This window comes from Melanerpes formicivorus, unplaced genomic scaffold (genome assembly GCF_026170545.1).
Source record: "Melanerpes formicivorus ecotype bairdi unplaced genomic scaffold, bMelFor1.0.p_v2 SCAF_61, whole genome shotgun sequence".
Taxonomy (NCBI): Eukaryota; Metazoa; Chordata; class Aves; order Piciformes; family Picidae; genus Melanerpes; species Melanerpes formicivorus.
The window spans coordinates 90,927-115,579 of NW_027142413.1; the positions used below are offsets into that span (position 1 = coordinate 90,927).

Genomic DNA, 24,653 nt, shown 5'->3' on the forward strand with positions numbered 1-24,653 from the left:
TTAGAAGCCTTAGAAGTACCACTGCTGTACATTCACATTTTTCAGTTAGAGTTCCAATTTTAAGTTGACACTTAAAAATAAAAGTTCATACATTAGTACCAACTTTATAGATTTACCAGGGCAAACATCTTAACCTCTTCATGTCTGGCTGCAAGGGACAGTCCAATACCTATGCTGTTGTCTGTTTTCCTAAGTATTATGCAATACTCATATATTCAAAACATTTTTGTTCTGTTTCAGTGAAAGCTACTGAACTGTCATGCTTCTAGTATCCTCAGTTGAGACTTGCAAGACTGAAAGCTCTTGGTTAGTCATTGTCTAGTAAGTAGCTTCTCATACTTCCATAGTTTTCCTTCACCTCAAATAAAGTGTTTGGGTTGTAAATAACAATTTTTAGAATTACTTTTCTGTAAAAGTATTTCTCTCTAATGTCTGGTGCTCCTTTAAAGACTAGAACACTTTTAAGTCAGTGTTTGCAGGTGTTTTGGCAAAAAAAAAGACCCCAAACCTGAGCATTTTCTTAATACCCATGTTCAGCATCTATCAAAGCACTGTTCCATGACCTGTATTGCTCCCAGTGTGATGCGTAAGTAAAGAATAAGAACTCAGCACATCATTTCTCAAAAATGCATTGCTGCTTTGGCTGATAGAGGTAGTCAAGAAAGGTGTTTAGAAATCAATTACTAGAGTTGGTACATCCAGTTAAATGATACCTGAACAACTAGATTCTCTTATTATTCATCCACTTGATTTTTGGGTTGTTTCCTTTCTGTATTTATTTTACACACTTTGTTCTTCATATCAATATCATCTTTAATGTTTTCAACTCCTTTAGGAAAATTGTAAGCCACTCACGTAAAGCAGATGCTCTTATGGTCTTGCTATAGCCATTGTCTGGCAGAGTAATTTTTTTCTTACTCTTTTTGCTTTATTTCTAAACCTAAAGAAGAAAATGGTGGTGATGGAAAGCCAGAGATTTAACATTCAAAGCAAGGAAATAACAGGGGAAAAGCCAAACACACTGTAAAACTGCAAATTGGACGTGGCACTTGGTGCCATGGTCTAGTCATGAGGTCTGTGGTGACAGGTTGGACTTGATGATCTTTGAGGTCTCTTCTAACCTTGGTGATTCTGTGATTCTGTGATACTGTGAAAATGAGGATAGGCTAGCTGTAACATTTAAATGGTACTTAGAGATTCTGCAGGGAAAGTATATATAACCTTCAAAAAATCATACTCATGGAGATTAAAAAATTGATACAAGGTCTAGGCCACTTCCCATTGAAACACAAAACTGTATAAATGCTATCTTAATTTTCAAACAAACAAACAAAAACAAGCAACAGAACAATAAAACTAGTTATTCAATAATTACCTCAGTCTGAGTTGCAATATTCAAGCTGGTGTTAAAAATAGTTTGCCTCTGTTTACCATATATTTTTTCATTCTTAAACAATCACAGTCCTCTAAAACTATCAATGCTTATTTGTTTGCTTGCTTGCTTGTTTGTTTGCTTATTACAATTTCTGCAGTGGAAACCTTTTCTAGTGAGTCAGTTCAATAAGATAGTCCAAATTCACCACTCAATATAAAAAATAAAGATTCATTTATCTGTAGGGAAGAAGTGACAGGATTATTTATTTTAGCATTTAATAGCTCACCTTGATCATGTAATTCATGACTGTTTGACCTATAATGTAACACAGCAAGAATTATGTCCTCATCTCTAATGCTTCTTATTACTTTAAACATAATAAAAACAGTTCTTGATTGAACTGACCAAATTGGTGGAAAGGGCAGTGAAATCCAGTTTAATTCAGTGCACTCTCATGGAAGAAGACAATACCTAACCTAAAGTTGGAAAGCAAGATTAAGCTTAAACTTGGTGAATCAAGTATTAGAAGTCAGAGAAAGAAAAATGAAGGTTTTTATCAGGCGCGCTGTCTACCTTAGGGCAAGAGTTACTGCAGCAATTTGCTAATTTGAGATGTTTGGGATTTTTATATTATTCCAAGCTCTTAATAAGTAACTGTAAATTTTAAGTGCAGAAATTACTACAGGAGAGTGCATATCTGTGTCATAGTTTCATAGTTTCATAGTTTCATTCAGGGTTGGAAGGCAAAAGATTAGGTGAAATGACTACATGTGCCCTGCCTTCAAACATAAATGAACCTATACAGTCATACATCTGCTCATAGACTGACAAAAGTAATGCAAATCATCAGTGGTTTTTTTTTATTGGTACTACATCTAAGTAATTGAAGTGTACATAATGTTAGGTAGGTATGAGAGTTAGAGATGAATGACATATTAAGTATTGGAATGCTACAGGTTTGGTGTTTGTTTTTTTTTTTTCCAATGTCATTTGATGTCACACATTTGAAAAATTTGTTGAATAATTTGAGTAATGTTGGATAATTTTTATTTGCTTCTACATTTTCTTTCATCTTACTAACACAAAAATTAAAGAGCTCTTAGAGACAACAAAGCCAGTGTTTTATCTAGTGTACTAAAACAGAAAGAGAATAACAGTCAGTGAGCCATAGCTAAAGATATTGCTGCTTGAGTGGCATGACACAGTGAATGAATAGGTTAAATGTTATATGGAGAGATGGATTAAAGGCATTCGTATATAAAGGACTCATCAAATGACACATCACAACTTCATGATCTTTTTGAGGACAATCATAATGGTGTACATTTTCAAAGCTTTTGAAGAGCTTTAGCTGTGCAGCTCCCTTTTATGTTATCAGGAGACATGCTGATAAGATTTTTGTGACATCTGTGATAAGATTTTGCTGACTTTCATATACTTTGTTATTAAGCAAATTAGACCTTGATTAGTTTTATTACGGTGTATTATGCATTCTGAAGCTATGGTTAAGCAAGTAATAAATTCCTTAAGTAATGTAAGCAAGAATAAGTTTTCTTATGGTCTTAGCAGGTTTATTTTCATTTATAGTTTTATTCAGTATCATTCCCTGTGCAGTCATCGACAGTTTTTCATTATCTCCTTAATTACTACTCTTTTATCTTTCCCTCATATTTAATTTGTATTTTACTGGACCTTGGATGACTAGTTACAAAGGGAAAAAAACTACATCAGTTTGAGTTGGTGTTAAAATTTATTTTCATGTAAATACTTTCAGGACTAAATGCTACAGACCTGGTGTTGTCCAGTGAACTGAGAGTTGAGTAAATATGTAATAGGTGCTTTTAGGAATGAAAAACAAGAATTCATTTCTTACAAATATTTGCTGGTTCAAGGTGTTCTTGCGTATAAGTAAACGATCAGCTGTGTTACAGCAGGACTTGAAGCCTCTGCGCTTAAGGGAAAAGCAGCTGCTGGCCATCATTCAGACATTTCAGTTTGAAGGCAAGCTGGGCTATGGAAGAGATGAAGACACATTTCTATGGTGGTGACTCCTGATAACATTGGAAGGGTTAGGCCACACCTCAAGTACTGTGTCCAGTTCTGGGCCCCTCAGTTTAGGAAGGATGTTGACTTGCTGGAACGAGTCCAGAGAAGAGCAACAAAGTTGGTGAGGGGTTTGGAACACAAGCCCTATGAGGAGAGGCTGAGGGAGCTGGGGTTGCTTAGCCTGGAGAAGAGGAGACTCAGGGGTGACCTTATCACTCTACAACTACCTGAAGGGGGGTTGTAGACAGGCGGATGATGGTCTCTTCTCCCAGGCAGCCAGTACCAGAACAAGAGGACACAGTCTCAGGCTGTGCCAGGGGAGGTTCAGGTTGGATGTTAGGAAGAAGTTCTATACAGAAAGAGTGATTGCGCTATGGAATGGGTTGCCCGGGGAGGTGGTGGAGTCGCCGTCATTGAAGGTGTTCAGAAGGAGACTTGATGGGGTGCTTGGTGCCATGGGTTAGCTGTTTGGGTGGGTTGGATTGGTTGATGGGTTGGACACGATGATCTTGAAGGTCTCTTCCAACCTGGTTTGGTTTATTCTAATAAAGGTTTATTCTAATAAAGGGTTGTCATAGTTGTAATAAATACTGCATCAACTTTGTCTGAAGACCCACTGACCAGAAAGTCTGGTGTGTAACCTAGCTGCTCTCCTGCATCCTGAGGAAATATAAAGAATATAAAATGCAAGATGCCGTTCGGAAAAATATGGGTGGATTTTGAATAGGTGCAAGATCGTGTAATATTTTCAATTAAATTTTTAACAAGAGGGTAATAGAATGCTAGACTAGGAATTGGCACCTTGTAAGTGAAAAAAAAATGAAGAGTCATATGCCTGAAAATGAATATGCATCCTTAAAAAGGTACTGGCTTCATAGAAACGTGATGTGCTAGGAATTAATTGACTGATAATGATACATGTACTAGCAAGAGAAAACAATTAATTCAGGTGCAAACAGATACATATACAGATTCCTACCCAGACTGGAAAACCAGCTAGCACTGAAGTGAAGCAAGCAAAAAAGATTTTCTGTTTCATTTGTTTTTGATGATATCTGCAAGATACAGGCACAGTCCAAACCTCATCAGTTGATTTTACAAAACATATTCTGCAAATGAGGTTATGAAGAAAAGTAACCAGCAGAAAAGTATTTTGACTTTGAAGAAATACTTTGAGCTAACCCCTTTTTCATTCTGATAAAAAATAAGTAGTCTTAACAGAATATAGTTTCTGATCAGCATTTAGACTCAATGATCTGCCTTTTGGATATCATCTCTTCAACAGAAGTGATAGATGGCATTTGTTATGTTTGCAGTCTGTTAAGTTTTATCGCTTTCCTAAGAATCATAATAAGAAATAATTAAGCAGCATTTTAGATTTTGCCCCATAATCATTTGTAAAAGGACTGAGGAAGATGATAAATTCTATCAATTATAAACGTGCAGATATAAAAATGTACATGACAAAATAATCTTTCACTATTTTAAAGTAATTAAATAACCCTGAAAATGCCATCAAATTTCCTAGTTGTAAGATGCACTATTCAGGTATCACAAAGTTTAGATATGAGCACTAAAGATGAGCTGTTTAGATTAAAGGTTGGGCTATTTTTTCAGTGTTGTACTAAGCGCTCTTTGAAGCTTGCAGAGGAACGTTGGCACAGACTGTTAGTAACAATTGAAATTATTTTCCTGAAAGTAACTTATCTCAACCTAACACACCTTATATTTTTTGTCGCTGTAATCTTCTTTACTGTGGCTCTCGCTGCAAATCCAAAGGAAACTACAATCAATAAGTATAGAGTACAGGATTCATTAAAAGATGTTTTAACACTGTGCAGATGCTGTGCCAGGAAAAACACACAAAATGAATATTGATTTGCAGTGTGTGTAGTGTGTGCATTTCAGAAGAAGTTTGCCTTTCTTTACTCAAAATATTCTCTCTGTTTTACTGATAATAATTGTGTCTAGAGCTGTATATTCCTACAGGACTGTGAAGAATTCTCTGTATTTTAAAACAATTGTTAGGACTGGATTAGCAGGAATTATTTGTGCTTACTAAACAATGATAACTATAGTGTCTTTTCAGTAAGGAGGCACCAAGCAGCTTTCTGGTTTGTTTGTTGGGTGTTTGGTTTGGGGTTTTTTTTTTGTTTGGTTTGTTTGCTTTTTATTGTTTGTTTGTTTATTTGTGGTTTTTTTTTTCCTTTCCTTTTCTGTGAGATTAAAAATTGACTACTCTTGTTAGAATACATATCCAAGAGAAGAAGAATATGAGTGCTTTCCCCATAACTTTTATGGTGGTATTTTTGGGGTTTTGTGTGTCTGTGGAAATCTCAGGTATGTTGTGGGGCTCTTTGTGAGTATCATGAAAATATAGTGTGCCCAATCCACTGTGTCCACGACAGTGAAATGAAACACAAGCTGACAGACCAGTTTCAGAGGAGATGACCACTGCCACAAGTGGGCCAGAATGGCCTTGGTCTGTGGAACCAGTGGTTATTCATTGAGATGTTTGCACATGCTTTGCTTCACTTTCCCACAGCCTACCAACCCTCAAGCCCACTGTTATGTTTTATTCTAATAGATGCTTTTTCCCCCAGCTGCTTTTCCCATCTGCTTCAAAGATACAGAATTTGGTTATCTTCAACTCCCATCCCTTCTCACATGGTTCCAACATACAACATCACTTATTACCCTCCAGGCTCCCACATAGACATGAAGGCCAGCTACATATCCTGCTAACTACTCCTTTGGGTTCCCACAGTCAGTGTTCAAAATGTGATTAAAGTGTCTATCCCTTCTGTGTGCTCTAGAAGCCCCCACAAGGACAGATAAGTTTACAGTAATTAGAAAACTGGAGCAGTAAAACAGGTGAACAAGGTACAAAATCTCTGACTGTAGGTTTTTTAAGTTTTCAAGGAATATTTGTCCCTTTTCCTCCCAGTTTTCCCTAATAACCCAAGAAATGAGTACTTTGAAACATCCATGGAAAGATGAAACTCAGTTTATTACCCCACAGAAAAAGGCAGTATATTTTTTGTTACATCATTGCTCTTTCATGATCAATATGGTCCTGTAAGTCTTTGTGTTCTGGGCAGAATTTAACAGAATTTCTGGCAAAGAGGGACCATAATTTTCTCTCCTCACACTAAGTGTGATTGCTGATCCAGGACTGGGTCTCTTGTGACATCAGGAGGAGATGATCAACAAGAATTGAACTGTGTCACATTGATCTCATATTTGATTTATTAAAAGGCAAGTATCTCATTATCACTATCATGGATTCTGCTTGTTTTCTGTGCAACATGGTCTGATGGATTTACAAAGTTTATTGATTAAACTGTCCTTTGATCTTTCTTTAATATTTTCCTCCTTTTCTTTTTTTTTGGTCAGAATTAAGCAGAAAGAGTAAGAGAATAAGATTTTTCTTTTTCTAATATTTGTTACTTCTAAAAGAGTACATAGCACAAAGGATCACTGTAAGGTTATGTCACTTTCTAAAGATTTCAGTACCATTTTTGCACAGCCAGGTGATAAAGATGGAATAAACAGTGCAGAGTAACAGGAGCCAGACAGCTGACTATTTTAAGATTTTGCTCATTATTAATTATGTGCAGACTTTATGATTAAATCATTACTTAAAATCAGTTAAGTATCCCTTAATGGATTCCTGAATTGTACCTATTTACAATAATTGCTGAAAATAGATTTTAGACATTGTCGCAGAATACTTACTCTGGTAAGTGCTTAACTTTGTCTAAACATTGTGAAAAGAAAATAATTAATATTTGCACATACTAAGCATATTAAGCTTTCATAAAGCATATTGACATCTTCCAATGTTTAAGTACTGTCTGCAGTTATGAAGAAAAGATCTGCCTTTACTCCGTGATCTGCCTTTACTCTGTGATCTGCCTGTACTCTGTGGACAATTAATTACAAAATGTGCCTAGTGTATTTACACTTCTGATTTGGAAGATGAAGCACTCTGCTTCTTGGAAAGTAAAGTTTCGGTTATGGGAAAGAGAATGAGTGCACAAAGGTATCAGAAATATTTCACTGTGTTGATATGCACAATGAAAATATTTTTAAACAGCAAGAGGGAGACTCAGTCCAGGTCACATGTACAGTCCCTTGTGCATGTGGACTTCCTAATCAGAGCCCTCTTAGACAACTCATTGGGTATATTTTTTCTTCAAAGTCCAGATTCTTTTACTCTGCAGAGATTGCCTTTTGAAGGCTGTGACACATTTTTGAACATTGTATTTTCATTAGCCCTCTGTACTTAGTTCCTCCTCAATGCATGGTAGAATTGCCTTTCTTTCCTGTTCTTAGTATGCTGTAAGAGATACTCTATGGTAATGTGTTGATGCTGAGCAGCAGGATTTGAGGTAGTCACAGATGTGAGTACTTGGCTCTTTGACATTATTCATCATACTTTTTTTTTTCTTTTAATTATCATGTTAAGCCAGTGGTCCTTTTGGTCTCACTCTATAAGCCATGGAGGGCAAACAGCCCACTTTACTTGCATGTCACACTTCTTTTCAGGTAGCCCAGGTTATGATTGGCTTTCTGGGCTGCAAGCGCACACTGATGGTTCATATTGTCCTTGTTCTGTACGAAATGCTTCTACATGCTTCTCTTTTTTGCTAATGACCAAAATGCAAGCATGAATTTTAAAGGCTAGGATCTGTAGTATCTCACTCATGTTGGGACATTTATTTCAGATAAAACCAGAGTAAAGCTGTACTAAATCAGAAAGACAGCCTTTTGAGGAAAATTGTGAATGGTAACAGTAACCAAATAGCAGAGGGCTATGAATGCAAACATACAGAAAACCACATCTGTACATTAGATGTGTTTGCTGAGGGAAGATTTCACAGATTCAGAGATTGCGTTAGGTTGAATGGCACCCTCAAAAGTAATCTTGTCCAACCCCTATGCAATGAACAGTGATATCTCCAACTAGATCAGGCTGCCCAGGGCCACATCAAGTCTGATCTTCAATGTCTCCAGAGACAGAGCCTAACCACAACCCTGGGCAACCTGTTCCAGTGTTTTATCACCCTCATTCTAAAGAACTTCCTCTTTATGTATAACCTAAATCTACCCTGCTCCAGCTTAAAATAATTGCTTCTTGCCCTATCTCTACAAGCCCTTCTAAACAGTTCTTCCCCAGCCTTCCTGAGGGTCTACTTCATTGAAATGTAGTTATAAGGTCTCCCCAGAACCTTCTCTTCTCCAGGCTTAGCAGCTCCAGCTCCCTCAGGCTGTCCTCATAGGAGAGGCGTTCCAGCCCTCTGATCATATTTGTGGCCCTTCTCTGGACCTGCTCCAGCAGGTTCATTACTCTTTTGTGTTGTGGGCCACATAGCTGGACATAGTATTCACAGAATCATAGAATGGTTTGGGTTGGAAGGGACATCTGAAGGTCATCTAGTCCAAGGTGAGACCTCAGCAGAGCAGAGTGGCAGAATCACCTCACTTGACCTGCTGGCCATACTTGTTTTGATGCAGCCCAGGATGCCATTGGCCTTCTGGGCTGCAAGTGCACATTGTTGACTTAATCCAGCTTCTCATCCACAAATCTACCCAATTCCTTTTCTGAAGGGCTGTTCTCATTTTCATCATCCCCCAGAATATATTGATACAGACAATTGCCCTGGCATGGGTGCAGTACCTTGCACTTTGCCTTATTGAACCTTGTAAAGATTCTCCTCAGCCCACCTTTCCAGACTGTCTGGGTCCCTTTCTATGGCAACCTGTCTTTCAGTCCTATCGACTTCACCACTCGGCTTGTTATCATCTGCAGATTTGCTGAGGGTTCACTCAATCTCACTGTCTATATCACTGATGAATATATTGAACAGCCACTTAGTGTCTATGCAAACTTTTGTGCAATGATTGAGAGGATACGCTACTATTAATCATCTTGTAAACAAGTCTGACAAAAAGATGTTTTTTATCATCTGCATAAAATCTTCTATGAAGATAAAATGGTTTTGGTTTATTGCATCTGGGATTAACAAGGATTTTAAAAACATTATTTTTCTAGTTATATGGAAATCCTAAACAATACCCCCAAAAAATTAATTATTGCATAAAATAAACATTTCTGTTTGTGCCTAAATTGTCAGAGTTAATGAACGAAAGTGGGATTCACTGGTTCCACAGATAATTTTTTTTCTCTGTTGAGAGGCTGTTTTATAATCAGATCCTATTACACTTATCTGCATTGTTAGATTGCTACAGAATAACTTGCTTACAGGGAAACGTTTGCAGAATGTCACCACTGGTTTGTTTCATTAGTCTGTTCCTCTGTTCCTTCTTATGGGAGAGACTTTTATCATTCTCATTTATTTCACAATACTGCTGTGTCTGTTGATTAAATAAGCAAATAATTCCAGACTAATTTGTTTTAGAGATTTGATCTTGAATCACATTTTCTTATAAGCTTCACATAAATGCATAATTGGAAATAAAATACAAATATTAAATCTACGTAGCCGTTCTGGTCCAGCAAAATAATCAATAAATGGTCTTTAAAACCTTAAGTAAAGGAAAAAATATGGAAACTGACTTCAGTGTTTGAAAGAACACAGAATATTTTTGGTTTTAAATATGAGTACAACTATTATCCTTTATCCTATATCAGGATAAAGGCCTGCATCAGGAACAGTGTGGCCAGCAGGAGCAGGGAGGTCATTCTGCCTCTGTATACTGCACTGGTTAGGCTGCACCTTGAGTACTGCGTCCAGTTCTGGGCCCCTCAGTTTAGGAAGGAGGTTGACTTGCTGGAATGTGTTCAGAGAAGGGCAACAAAGTTGGTGAGGGGTTTGGAACACAAGCCCTGTGAGGAGAGACTGAGGGAGCTGGGGGTGCTTAGCCTAGAGAAGAGGAGACTCAGGGGTGACCTTCTTGCTCTCTATAGATACCTGAAGGGACGTTGTAGACAGGCAGAGGTTGGTCTCTTCTCCCAGGCACTCAGCAGCAGAACAAGAGGACACAGTCTCAAGCTGTACCAGGGGAGGCTAGGAAGAAATTCTGCACAGAGGGAGTGATTGTCCATTGGAATGGGCTGCCTGGGGAGGTGGTGGAGTCACCATCACTGGAGGTGTTTAGGAGGAGACTTGATAGGGTGCTTGATTGCATGGTTTAGTTGATTAGGTGGTGTTGGATGATAGGTTGGATGTGGTGATCCCGAAGGCCTCTTCCAACCTGGTCTGGTATATTCTATTCTATTCTATTCTATTCTATTCTATTCTATTCTATTCTATTCTATTCTATTCTATTCTATTCTATTCTATCCTTAGACTTTAAGTTACATGAAAAATATATTTAGGATGATTAATTGAAATTTACTATTGGACTATGACTGGGGTAAAAGCTATACTATTTGAATAACAGCATTAAAGAAGGCATTATTAAAATATTTTTGCTGTTAACATAGATGTGGCACTTGTGCCATGGTTTAGTAGTCATGAGGTCTTGGGTGACAGGTTGGACTTGATGATCTTTGAGGTCTTTTCCAACCTTATTGATCCTATGAGTCTATGATTCTATGATCCATGTAACAGAAAAAAATGATACCTTACAGCACGCTTTTTATTGTTCTGCTCTTCTGTATTTTGGAACTTTTTCAACCAGAGTTGATGCCATTTTAAAACATACACTTAAATATAAATTATCATTTTTATTCAGAGGATTACATATTGAAAGTTGTAAACCTTAGTTTGGTTGAAATCTGGAGAGAATAACTTGAAAATATGATGCTCATTTATTCCTTTTGGAAGAGAAGGTGATGTCAGACATTTTATTACATATTCAATGTTATCGATCTTCAGTCCTCTTTGTGCTGGTGAGAATGTCATCATACGGGAAAAGGAAAACCTCATTGCATCTTCAGGTCTGGTATTCCTTGCAAAACAGGCAAATAGCAATACTGAGACTCAAAAAAAGGCTTGTTTCCTGCCAGAAGGATATTATTGTATAAAAGAACATAGTCTGTGAGAGGCATTTTTTGCAAGCCTCACTCATATTACAGACTGGTTTTGTCTGGGATTAAAGTTCTGCAAATATTCCACTGGGCAGAACATTTGATTAAAACCGCTATGTTTTTTGGGTCTGGTACAGAGACTCTGCAGAGATTGATTGACTTCAGAAGGCAGGCCCCTAGGCACAGGGTACTTTCATCTGAGTAAAGATGTTAAAATCTTGTACCTAAATAATTTAATTTAGGGAATTTAGGGCCTTTCATAACCTGATTTAAATGTCAGTATTGAAAAACATGATTTTCATTTGAATTTTGCAGAGGTACCTGCAAAACCTCTTGATAGCTAGGAGGGATGGGATTTCAGGTACATGGCAATTTCATTGAAATTCCATAGTAATTTCATTTAAAACAGGATGTAGAAACAAGGATATCTGACTTCATTTTCAAATGTCTTTCCTTGTCTTGTTTGCAACATATATACATTTTGAACCAATTTTTGTCCTACTCTCCCCTGCAGAAAATGTTTCTTCTGAAAAGGCCTCACAAATGATTCTGTGTAGAGTTGTTCCATAGCAAGCAATATGGTCCATCACATTTTCATATTTTGTGATTTTGAAATGAACAGAAATAATAACCAGATACTCATACACAATATGTAGTCTGGACTACAACAGAGATGGTCAGCTTCAAGTGAAACTTTATTAGCTATCTATATTTTTGCTTGGTTTTAATAATTTAGCCACATCTGCTTCTTTAATTTACTCACAAATTCTTTTCTTAAACAAAGAATTAAAATCTGTTTAAGATCTTTCCAGCATTCAACATTAATTTCATAAAATTGACAAGATACAATGATTGCAGCCTGAAGTAATTTGAATAACTGAATACCACTTTGTCTAGAGAAAAACATTTGTGCCAGCACTTGTTTTCCAAAGGAAAGCAGAGTGAAAACTCCACACATTATGTTGATAAATGTTGATAATGCTCCTGATCCCATAGCATATGTGTGGATAAAGCATCTAGACACTGACATTCTCTTAAGGTTATTTGTAGCTGCAGCAAAAAGCAAATGATAAGTGCATTCAAGTGCACAGAATGTTAAGTGCTTAAAATGGCAGCTTAAAAAGAGATCTACGTACCCAGAGGAGAAATAGCCTTTAGGGTGTTCACAGCAGGAAGAACCCCAGAGAGCAGATGAAAGCAGGTGGAGAGATGACAGAGTAATTCTTCTTTCTATTGAAGATCTTGAGAGCTAAGTTCAAGGGATTGTAGTTTCAATCAACTCATTTTTAAAGTTTCCTTTCTTTGATTTCTGCTGTTATTAGGAAGGATTATAATAAAATATTTATTAGGAGAAGGCACAAATTAGGTCATCTGCCATAGCGACCTTGTAGATGGTCATGTGTATCCATACATATGGAGAGGTGGCTATGGGTCAAATTCTGCTGCAAATGTTCATATATGCATATTGATTTTTTTTTTCTTTTTATTGCACACATTTATTCGTATGACATGGTGTATGTATCATTCACTTATATTGCTTCTCTCTTCTGTGTCCTTATTTTGATTATGCTTTTAGAACAATAATGGAAACAAAATACTTACAGCTTAAGGTGAGTTTTGATCAGTTTTGTCAAAGAGAATATGTGGCATGATGCTGAAACAGATACAGGTGCATGCTGGAAGACCAAAGAGTTCTTTCTAATCATACATGTTTCTTAAATCCCACCCTAAGTTGCTACTGCTTCCTACAGTCTGCTTCCCAACATTAATCTGGCAGAGATATAGGCATGATTTTCTCACTCTCTTTGAGAATGTAAACTAACAACCCTCAAAACATACGTATGTGAAACTCTGTGAGATTATTGCTCTAATATTTATAATCTCAGCCTGACAGGGAATTTTTCACAAGTAGACAAGTACTTAATTAAACAGCACATGTAATATCAACAGCTATGCAATAATTTTATGCCTGATGAAGCTCTACCAAGTCAGAAGGTATCTTCACTGATTTCATTAGAACTTACATAAAACACTTCTATACTTGGTCCATGAATCATCGTAAGTGGTGACATTTTCCAACTTATCAATTTTTACGTCTTCAGTTAGAAAGTTGCACTGAAAGAATCCCTTCTGTTTTGCATGCTTAAGAGAATTGGATAGGTCACAATGATACTCATTGAACAAGGGAGTAACAACAAGAGACTAGACTGCAAGGTTCAAGCAAACAATTTGTTTGAGATTTGCATACAAGTTTAACTGCAAGGCCCAAGCAGACGATTAATTTGGATTTTACTCAAAGGTCTAATTGCAGGTTTTCACAGAAACAAGGGAAGAATGGAAGAATATGACATTACAACTCAAAAGCAAGAATATATTATTCCTACCTAAAACCCACACTAAATATTATACATCGGTTAATTACTTGAGTTTACAAACTTACAGCATGCAAAATATTCACTTACTCCACCAGGACAAGGACACGGCCTTGAACAACCTGGTTTAGTGGAAGGTGCCCCTTGCCCGCGGTGGGGGGATTGGAATCAGATGATACTTAAGGTTGCTTCCAATCCAAGCTATTCTATAATTCTATGATTCTATTCAGTCTGGAGAAGGAAGGCTCCAGAAAGATCTTATATTGGTCTTCCAGTACCTGAAAGGGGCCTACGAAAAAAGCTGGGGAGGGGCATTTTACAAGGGCTTATAGTGATATGATGATGAGGAATGTCTTTAAACTGAAAGAGGGTAGATTTAGAATGGATATTAAGAAGAATTCTTAACAGTGAGGGTCATGACACACTGGAACAGGTTGTCATGAAGGTTGTGTTTGCCTCCTGCCTGAAAATGTTCAAGGACAGGTGTCCCTGCCCATGGCTGTGTGGCTGCAATTAGGTGATCTTCAAGGTCCCTTACAACCCAAATCATCATACAATTCTGTGATTCTATTATAAGTTGATGTAAAGAAATAATTCATCCATGCAGATGTGAGCAACTTCCAAATATATTATTTGTGGTATCTGGGTTTTCTGATTAACATACCAACTTCTCACCATCTCTGAAGCAACCTTTACAAATATACCCTCTTAAAATAATTAATTAAAAGACTATCTCCCACAAATAAACATCTGAAGATTGCTACACCTTTTCAGAATTTTATACTGTCTGCCCTGAATGTGTAGTCATAGCCTTTTTTTACCTCTGATATCTTCCGAACTCTCCTACCAGTGGTATGCCTTGTTCTTGTCTTCCCCCAGACCTAGGCAGGCTGGAGAGTTAGTTGGGAAAAAATCACAGTATCACAGTATAACTAGGGTTGGAAGAGACCTCAAAGATCATAGAGTCCAACCTATTAACACAGACCTCATGACTGGACCATGGCACCAAGTGCCACATCCAGTCTCCTCTTGAACACCTCTAGGGACAGTGACTCCACCACCTCCCTGGGCAGCCCATTCCAATGACGAACAACTCACTTGGTGAAGAACTTTCTCCTCACCTCGAGTCTAAACCTCCCCTGGTGCAGTAGTACAAGGATAAGTGTAGTGTCTTGCATCTGGGAGAGACCAAACCCATGGACCAGTATAAATTGGAGACTGGCCTGTTGGAGAGCAATATAGAGGAAAGGAACCTGGGCATCCTGGTCAACAGAAGGATGACCATGAGCCAGCAGTCTGCCCTTGTGGCCAAGAAGACCAGTGGCATCCTGGAGTATATTAGAAGGGGTGTGGTTAGTAGGTGGAGAGAGCTTCTCCTCTACCTCTACTCTGCCCTGGTGAGGTTGCATCTGGAATATTTTGTCCAGTTCTAGGTCCTTAAATTCAAGGACAGGGATCTACTTGAAAGAGTCCAACACAGAGCCACAAAAATGATTAAGGGAGAGGAAAGTCTGCCTTATGAGGAAAGACTCAGGAAGCTGGGTCTCTTTAGCTTTGAGAATAGGAGACTGAGGGGTGATCTCATTAATGTTTATTAGCAGGTGAAGGGTGAGTGTCAGGAGAACAGAGCCAGGCTCCTCTCAGTAATGTCCATTGACAGGACAAGGGTCAATGGGTACAAGCTGAAGCAGAGGAATTTCCACATGAACATAAGGAAAAAGTTTTTCAATGTGAGGGAGACAGAACAATGAAACAGGTTGCCCAGATAGGTTATGGAGTCACTCTTTCTGGAGACATCCAAATGCTCCTGAATGTGTTCCTTTGTGACCTATTGTAGGTGATCCCATTCTGGTAGGGGCTTGGAATAGATGATGTTTTGAGGTCACTTCCAAACCGTTTTCTATGAAAGTACAAATTGGAAATGGGAACAACCTAGCATTTTGTACAATTAACCCCTAGGGAGACACCAATTCGTTGTGAAAGCAGATGAGAAAGTAAGCTTGTGAAGTGTGTTGCTATGAGCTTATATAGGATGCTGTACAGTACCTATTCTTTCCTCACTGAAATGTCTCCACTTACCTACTGTCATGATATGAAGAACACCTTTATTTGAAGTCCTGTGACAGAGACAGTACAGTGATAGAAGATTTTAAGCAAGAGAGAGTAACCTGCTTCTGCGTCTTTAGTACTTCATGTGCCGGGTATGATTCTGACAGTGCCAGACTGCAGTTAGAGGCTATAGATGTCATCAGGGATGCGGAAGGATCTTACAGCAATATGCTGATTATTCAATGACAATAATTTATTGGAGAAACCTTTGAATTTGAAAGGTAGAAAAAGTCACGATTCCAGCTATACTATTAACAAATATAGTTTCATTTCTGATACTTGATGAGTTAATACTGTTGGTAATATACAAAGCTACATATCTGTATTTAAAAATCTTTCTTCATTTAGGCATCTCAGGAAATTCCTACAGTAATAATGATGCTTTCAAAGATAAAATGGCCATTTCACTACTATTTTCAAGCATGTCAATGGCTCCATGTCCCAGTGGAGGCCAGTGACAAGCGGAGTCCCTCAGGGATCAGTCCTGGGACCTGTCTTGTTCAACATCTTTGTGGGTGACATGGACAGTGGCATTGAGTGCACCCTCAGCAAGTTTGCTGATGACACCAAGCTGTGTGGTGCAGCAGACATGCTGGAGGGAAGGGAGGCCATCCAGAGGGACCTTGACAGGCTGGAGAGGTGGGCACAGGCCAACCTCATGAAGTTCAATAAGAGCAAGTGCAGGGTCCTGCATCTGGGTCGAGGCAATCCCAGGCACAAATCCAGGCTGGGCAGTGACTGGCTGGAAAGCACCCCTGAGGAGAGAGACTTGGGGGTGCTGGTGGACAAAAAGCTCACCAGGAGCTCTCAGTGTGCACTTGCAGCCCGCAAAGCCAATCAGATCCTGGGCTGCATCAGGAGAAGTGTGGCTAGCAGGTCGAGGGAGGTGATCCTCCCCCTCTACTCAGCCCTGGTGAGATCCCACCTGGAGTACTGTGTCCAGTTCTGGAGCCCCTATTACAAGAGGGATGTGGAGGTGCTGGAACGTGTCCAGAGAAGGGCCACAAGGATGATCAGAGGGCTGGAGCACCTCTGCTATGAGGACAGACTGAAGGAGTTGGGGCTGTTCTGTCTGCAGAAGAGAAGGCTCCGAGGTGACCTAATTGTGGCCTTCCAGTATCTGAAGGGGGCTACAGGAAGGCTGGGGAAGGACTTCTCAGGATCTCAGGTAGTGATAGGACTAGGGGGAATGGAATGAAGCTGGAGGTGGGGAGATTCAGGCTAGATGTGAGGAGGAGGTTCTTCACCATGAGAGTGGTGAGACCCTGGAAGGGGTTGTCCAGGGAAGTGGTCGAGGCCCCGTCCCTGGGGGTGTTTAAGCCCAGGCTGGATGAGGCTCTGTCCAGCCTGATCTAGTGTGGGGTGTCCCTGCCCATGGCAGGGGGGTTGGAACTAGATGATCCTTGTGGTCCTTTCCAACCCTGAATGAAACTATGAAACTATGAAACTATCTGCTATTAAAAAAAACAACCCTCAGGTGTGAAGAGAGTAGAGAAAAAATAATGTATTAACTTTCACTTCAAATGTGTTACTTTTCACACTGCTATAATATTTTATTGCCTCACATAGTGTAATAATGTGTGTCAAAGTTCTGATTTTAAAGCTTATCTGAATCACCTTCAGTACTAGGTGTGTGCAAACTGACTTTAAAAAAAGTAACAACTTCTATGAAACTTAGTTCACGAAGCTTATTAAAAAACCTTGAAGCTTACTAAGTTGTTCTGTGAAGCTTACTAGAAACTAGGCTTTCTTTATTTGCTAAAAGTATTCCAATAATATTTTATTAAAAGCATTTTTTTGTGTAATGTTTGTGGCTTTTTTTTTTTATTAGCCTTTATTTCAAATTTTTATTATGCAGTTGAGGTTTGCATTGACAATTTTTGACTGGTTTATGGGTGCTGCAAAGAAAGGGAAAATTAATATCTGTCAGTTTGAATATCCAGTCTGGGGAGGGGAGGAGGGGGAGGTGAAATTGTTTTAAATAAAGTGGCAAATGGGTATGTTTATGTTTGCCACATTACAGTAAGATCACAATGTTTGTCTGTCTGTATCAATGAGAGGGGATATAGAGTTGTCAAGAGGTTGGTGCTGCTGTAAGACTGGATATTTCCACAAACTTTACTGTGTTGAGCAGAAGGCAAGTTTCCTTTCCAAAATGTGCACAGATGTCTGTATGCCCCTTGCTCCCTCAACAGAAAAGATAAAGGGCACAGAGGTGAGAATTTGTTGCTCATTTTCTTTTGTCCAGAGAGCTCCTGACTGTACTTAAAAGTATTGTCACTATCAGATATTCTCTTCTGTCGAACTCACTTAGAGATGGGCTTCTTCATGTACATTATTCTCTTGGACTTAGTTTATTCACATAAGACTGAGTGACTTACCAGATTTGAAGCTCTTCAAAACTCTAGGATAGGAAGTGAAGAAATACATATTTCCCTTATAAATGTTTTAATACTCAATTTAATAATGAAAATGCTATTAATATAATCTCTGAATAGGTTTAAATCACCAGTTTTAAATAGACTTTCTTTGGAATATCAGCTTTACACTCACTTTATAAATCCTGTTTGAATTACAGATAAAATTAATTTTTTGAAAGCCTGGACATGACGTCTGCTTACTCTGTGATTATTCCCATTTTATACTTCCATCAGAAATGGCTTCTCAACAGCACCACAAGGACCCTGATTTAATTTCCTAAGTCTCTGTTTCTTTGAGGTTTCAGTCCTTTCATAATTTTGTCTTTTGAGTCCTGATTGATTTATTAGCATTCACATTTAGCAGCTAGAGCTTATCATCATACTGGTTGCAGCAACACCAATTGCAGTGGTAGAATAACTATTCCTGCAAAAACTCCCTTCTTCACGGCTCCAATACAATCACCCCATACTTTTTGGATAATACTTTATACCAGCCATGTTTTCAAAACAGTGCTTTTCAGAGTTTTGTCTCAGTCTTCTGAATGTTTTTTACAATATGACTTCTCACGTTTGTGTACTGAGATGTAACCTGTCTGCCACAGCTGCAGCAATTCAGACTATCCTCTTACTGTCATCATTCTCCAGTGTTTGTCAACGAAAATTGTTTACCAGCATGTTGAGTTGACCTTGTCTGGATGACACCTACTCTGAGTCCCCCTCCTTAATGGAAGATTTAAAGTTTGTGGATTGAGATAAAACCAAGGAGGTCCCTTAACAATTACCATCATGGGCTTATTGATTGACTTGAGGAAAAATAATTTAATTTTGGATGTAGCAAAGTTGACTGTGTGGAAAAAAACTCACTGAAAAAAAAGGCTTTGTGCCTATTGTAGGGGTTTTTTCCATGGAGATAGGTGCGGCCGTTTAGGCTGGGTGCCTCCAAAAAAGAAGCCACAGTGTTGAAACCTCCAGTATCTAGTGTGTCCTGCCCAGTGGACACAGGAAATAGTGTATTACTATCCATAAATCCTGCACCCTTATAAATCTGATTGCAAAGTTATTGCCCTGGTCTTTCTTCCCTCTCTGTTCCTGTGGGAGAGAGAAGCTCTCTTATCTGGTAATGATGGGGGAGTATCACAGGCCTTTTTGGCCTGAGTAACTTTTTTTCTCTCTGAGCAATCTTAACCTGTTCAGGCCTAATGCCAGGGTAAAAAGCAGGGGAGCCAGTTCAGGCCTGGCCAGCCTATAAATGGGGGGCAGGGAAGAAAGAGCCCTGGGTTTTTTGGTGAACCCCAGGTGGGAAAAAGGAAAGTGTTCGTTGGCGGGGGTTTTGAGTCTGTTGTAAAGGAACTTTGCCATGCTTATCACTGTGCTTTGCAGTTTTTGTAGTATGTGAATTGCTTTTCCATTTAAACTTTCCATTACTGTCCTATACATTTGTGTGAGCACTATTCTTTTGACCCTTTTGGAGCAAGAGAGCAATCTGTCCCACTCTAAACTAGGGCAATAGGTGAGTTTTCATCGATTTTCTTACCCGAGAGCAAGATGAACCTCTCTTTTACCTTCTAAAGATGAGGCAAAATGATGTCATTCATTATTCATGGTTTTATAATGTATATTCATGGTTACACATGAGAATACACATGGATAATCATAATCTGTTGAATTCTACCAGCAAATTCTGTAAATAGTAAGAGAAACGCATAACGGACATTATGGCAAATTGTCTATTGGTAGTCTATAATCTTACAGTGTTTCTCATGTCACTTAACCACATTTTGCACAGCATAGTTCAATCATGATTTTTCTTGATGTCCACAGAGCTTCTGGAACTTTTGATAATAATCCAAAAGAGTGCCTCTGAGGGTAATTTCTTCACCAACTACGATAATAAATGTTGACTTCTGATCATTTTTTATATCCCTTTCTTGTTTTCATACTTGGTCATTAATGTTATCCAAGGGAGGGGAGAGATTTGTTCTAAGATGTCCATTGTTGTAAAGAAGGTCTCTTCATTTATTGTGATGATGTTTTTAATTATCTGGACTCAGCTGGGAGTTGTTGAAGTAACACAATCAGAATGTGGGTATGCTTAGGTGTCCATAACTAAAGATAATGTTGAGTTCTATGGTCTATGAGAAGGATAATGCATCTGAGATTCTTAATTGTTTCTAGTTCATAGCTAGCCTTTAAGATTTACTATGACTGTGATGTTGAAGTAGAAAGCTTTGCTGAACAGGCAGAACCAAAGAAGAATATTGTAGGAATTCAATAAAGAAAATAATTACCAAAATTAATGAAGTACTTGGAGTAAAATATAACTTCATTTGGCTATTTAATTCAGGAGGAAAAAGTAGATCTCCTTGTAATATTTGCTAAGTAAAGTAATTACACCGTTGTATCACAAATATGCTACATTCATCATCTTGTATTTCCTGTATGTTTGATCTCTGTTGAAAATGGTAATTATTTTCAGTGAAATGGATGATGCAATTCCGTTAATTTTCTGCAAAGGTAAACAGGTTACATTGTCTACTCAGTAACATTAGACAAATTCAATTAACATATTCTGTAATTGATTGAAGTTCAGCAAAAGTAGGGGACAAAAAGTGGCATTCAGAAAGAGTCACTTGAAGATTTGTGACGGGTATTGTAGTAGAAAAACAATTAAAACTATATGATTGTAATAAAAGAAAACATCTTCTGTATAGCTGAAGTGTTCATTAGAAAAGTGCTTTCTAAAATAATTGTTTGTTCATTGACAAGGTTAAACATACGACACAGAAGCATATATTGTGTTAATATTAATCTACATATATTGCTTATGGCTTTCCATTTAGATTATGATTTTGAATAGCTTTAGGATTTTTACCCTTTATACAAATATTCTTGGCAGATACCCAAGAACTGAGTGGGCTATAAAGATTGGGGAAAAAAAGCGTGCTACTGTCTTCCAGAACTCTTTAAAGAGTTAACATTTATATATCCTTTACTTAAAAGTAAAGTATTTTTGCCATTAACGTATGGATTGTCTTCCATCATCTATGGGTAATGGCAAAAATTTTCCACACTATGGTTTTGAAACAAGTCCCCAGGGCCTTCCCCTGACTGCCATGACTTTTCAAATATCACAGAGAGCAGCTTTGCAACTGACTCAACCAGTTCCTTCAGGACTCTGGGATGCATCACATCAGGTCCCATAGATTCATGGATGTTCAGGTTTCTCAGGTGATGCTGATCTTCCCTTACAGTTTGAGGGACATTACCCCACTGGTCCTCACCTAGTTGCACGTTGACTCAGGAGGGGTGACGAGCAAGATTGCCGGTGAAGACTCAGGAAAAAAGTTTATTGAGTATCTCAGTCTTCCCCTTGTTTGTTGACACTAGCTCTTTGTTCTTGCTCCTCAAAGAGGGGACACATTCTTTGTCCTTCTTTTGCTGGTTTCATATACCTGAAAAAAAGCCCTTGTTTTTATTCTTTGCATCCCTTGCCACATTCAGCACCTGCTGCACCTTGGCCTTCCTGACCTAATCCCTACACAACCAGGCAGTGTTCCTGTACTCCTCCCAGGTAATCTATCCATGTTTCCACTGTCTGGCCATTTCCCTCCTGTTCTTTATTTTCACCAGAGGCCCCAACTCAGCCATGATGGTCTCTTCCCTACATTGCCTGACTTCTTATACCTGGGGACTGAGAGCTCTTGTGCTCTATGGAAAGCATCATTAAAGATCTGCCAGCTCTGTTCTGTTCCCTCATTACCAAAAATAATTTCCCAGGTCTCCTACTGTCTAACACCTTGAAGAGCTGGAAGTTTGATTCCCTAAAATTCAGATTCCTAACTATACTCCCATATTCTTTAGGGTTGCAAACCCCACCAGCCCATGATCACTGCAGCCCAAGCTGCCTCCAGTCTTGACATCACTGATGAGCTCATTTCCATTTGTGACCAGCAGGTTCAGTATCGTATCCCTTTGGGTAGAGCATGGCTTAAGAAGTTATCACAGAGGTACTCCAGGACTCTCCTCAATTCTGTACAGCTCACTGTGCTAATTTTCTAGCAGATGTCAGGGTGGTTGAAGGTCCCCAGCAGGACAAGAGACTGTGAGCATGAAGCCTTCTGTAGCTGTGGTAAGAAGGCTTGGTCAGTAGGCTCCCCTCGATCAGCTGCCCTGTAGTAGATACCAACCACAAGGTTCTGTTTGTTGCCTCTGTCTCCAGTTCTTACCCATAAGCTTTTGACCTGCTCATGGCTATTCTTCAGGGACAGCTCTTCATATTCTATCCATTTCTGACATAAAGGGCAGCACCTCTACCTCTCCTTCCTTGTCTGTACCTTCTGAATATCCTGTAACCATTGATACTGACACTCCAGTAGTGGGACTCATCCCACTGACTTTCAGTGATGGAAATCAGGTCATAGCTTTCTAGAAGCACAGTAGCTTCTAGCTCCTCCTGTTTATTGCCCATGCTGAGTGTAGCCCTCTAGAAGCACATCATCTGAATATTACTTTTTTTAGTGGTGCACCCCTTGATTCCCTTGAGATGTTTCATGGGAGTTTCCTTGTTGGCTTCTGCTGCCTCAAGAGCTCCCAGTTCACATCTACTGGATTCTGACTGTATTGTAGGGTTCCCAGCACATCTAGGCAACAGGGCCCATTCTAGCAGCACCTCCCTCTAACCATTGTGAGCCAATCTACTGTACTAACTAGCAAGATAGAGGGTTATCACTGCCAAAAGCAGACACTCTGTGCAAAACCAACACGCTGTTAATTTCAGAAAGTACAGCTATTTTACAAGACTTAGCTGAAAACTACAAAACGCTTAACAGGATTAGTTTTAACTAGTTACTTTTAGTTCTAGAAGTAGAATTAGGTTTTAACTCAAACTGGAACACATCTCCACAGAACATTCCATTTCAATGTGAGATTGCAGCACACAGAGGAGACCTAGGGGCAACAAGTCAGATAATGTCTAAAAGTTGTAAAACTGTTATAACTTCCTGAAACTTAAAATCAAATACAAGCAAAATTTCACAAGTTTTCAAGTAGATTAGAAAATCTGTGGATATGTAGAAGCATTAGTGGAATACACAGAAGGCAGTGATTTGAACCACTTATTTGTTAAGTGTATTTTGGGGATACTAAAGAATATTTTCATGACCATGTGAAATAAATATCTGAAATAACAAGAAGCTTTTCAATCACTAGTGTTCACAATTCCAAACATTTGATGAGGGAGATTCAAATTTCCTTTTAAGGAGGAGGAAAATGATGGCCCCCATTTAGAATCACAGAATGGTTTGGGTTGGAATGGACCTTTAACTGTCATCTAGTCCAACCCTCTGGGATACAAATGTTGTCCTGATATACCAAGTACATTGTGTCTTCAAAGTCACTCCTGCAGTTAAATCTTTCCCATTATGAAGATGATACTTTGCAGATAATACAGGTAGTCAGTTAAGACAGATGAATTTTGTCTATTATTGTTGTCTCCATTTGATTTAGTTTATGGAATTTCTGTGCACAACAGCTTTTTGTTGTTGTTGTTCACCATTTCATGAATATGAACTATGTTGTAATGTCCTATTGCAAAGGTAATTTATTAAGATAAAAAATAATTACATACTCTCAAGCTGGATGCACTCAGTGGTGGTGAATAATGTATTTCATTTTATTCATGTCAAGCATTTCGTTGTCCTTACTTATTCAAAATTCATGCATTTTGTGTTATTTTGCAATGAATTGTGACTCCAACTAGTAATAACTTTTGCATTTGAATTACATGCATGGAATTAATTTTATTCTAGTCTTCACATAATTTTAGAGTTTGTACTTATCACTGGGAAGGCAGAGGTTAGCTATACTTATCTGTTATTGATAAACATAATTTCAGTGTCACAAAATCTTTGTTGATTGGATGGATTATGTTTTGGCAGAATTCAGGGTAAATTAGATCTTGGTTTTATTTGAAACATCTCCCAAAAGTGTCAGGTGCAGATGTAATGCCTGTTTTCCTGGGTTGTTATCCATTTGGGGTGCTTGTTTATTTTGAATCCCTTTTCTTATTGAAATATTTATAATGCTGTTCTGTGATCTCCTGTATCAGTCCTGTCAACGCTATTTTCTCTGAGTGACAATCCTGTATGTCTACTGACTCTGGTGTTCTCCAGTGATTCCTTCTCTGCTTGACTTGAAGTACTTGTGAGACTATGGGATGAAAATAAGCAAAAATCTCTCACAATAAAAACCTGTTGCCAAAAAAATGCATTTATAGAATAGAATAAACCAGGTTGGAAGAGACCTTCAAGATCATCGTGTCCAACCTATCATCC

At 38.5% G+C, this 24,653-nt stretch overlaps 1 protein-coding gene across 1 annotated transcript in view; it reads left to right on the forward strand.

Moving 5' to 3' along the window:
- The first annotated feature begins 301 nt into the window (after positions 1-301).
- CDH18 (cadherin 18) overlaps positions 302-24,653 on the forward strand; it is a 279,170-nt gene continuing 254,818 nt past the window's right edge. Inside the window, exon 1 of the mRNA XM_068161968.1 lies at positions 302-321. The gene's annotated coding sequence lies outside the window, so the exon portion shown is untranslated. The remainder of the gene's footprint in view (positions 322-24,653) is intronic.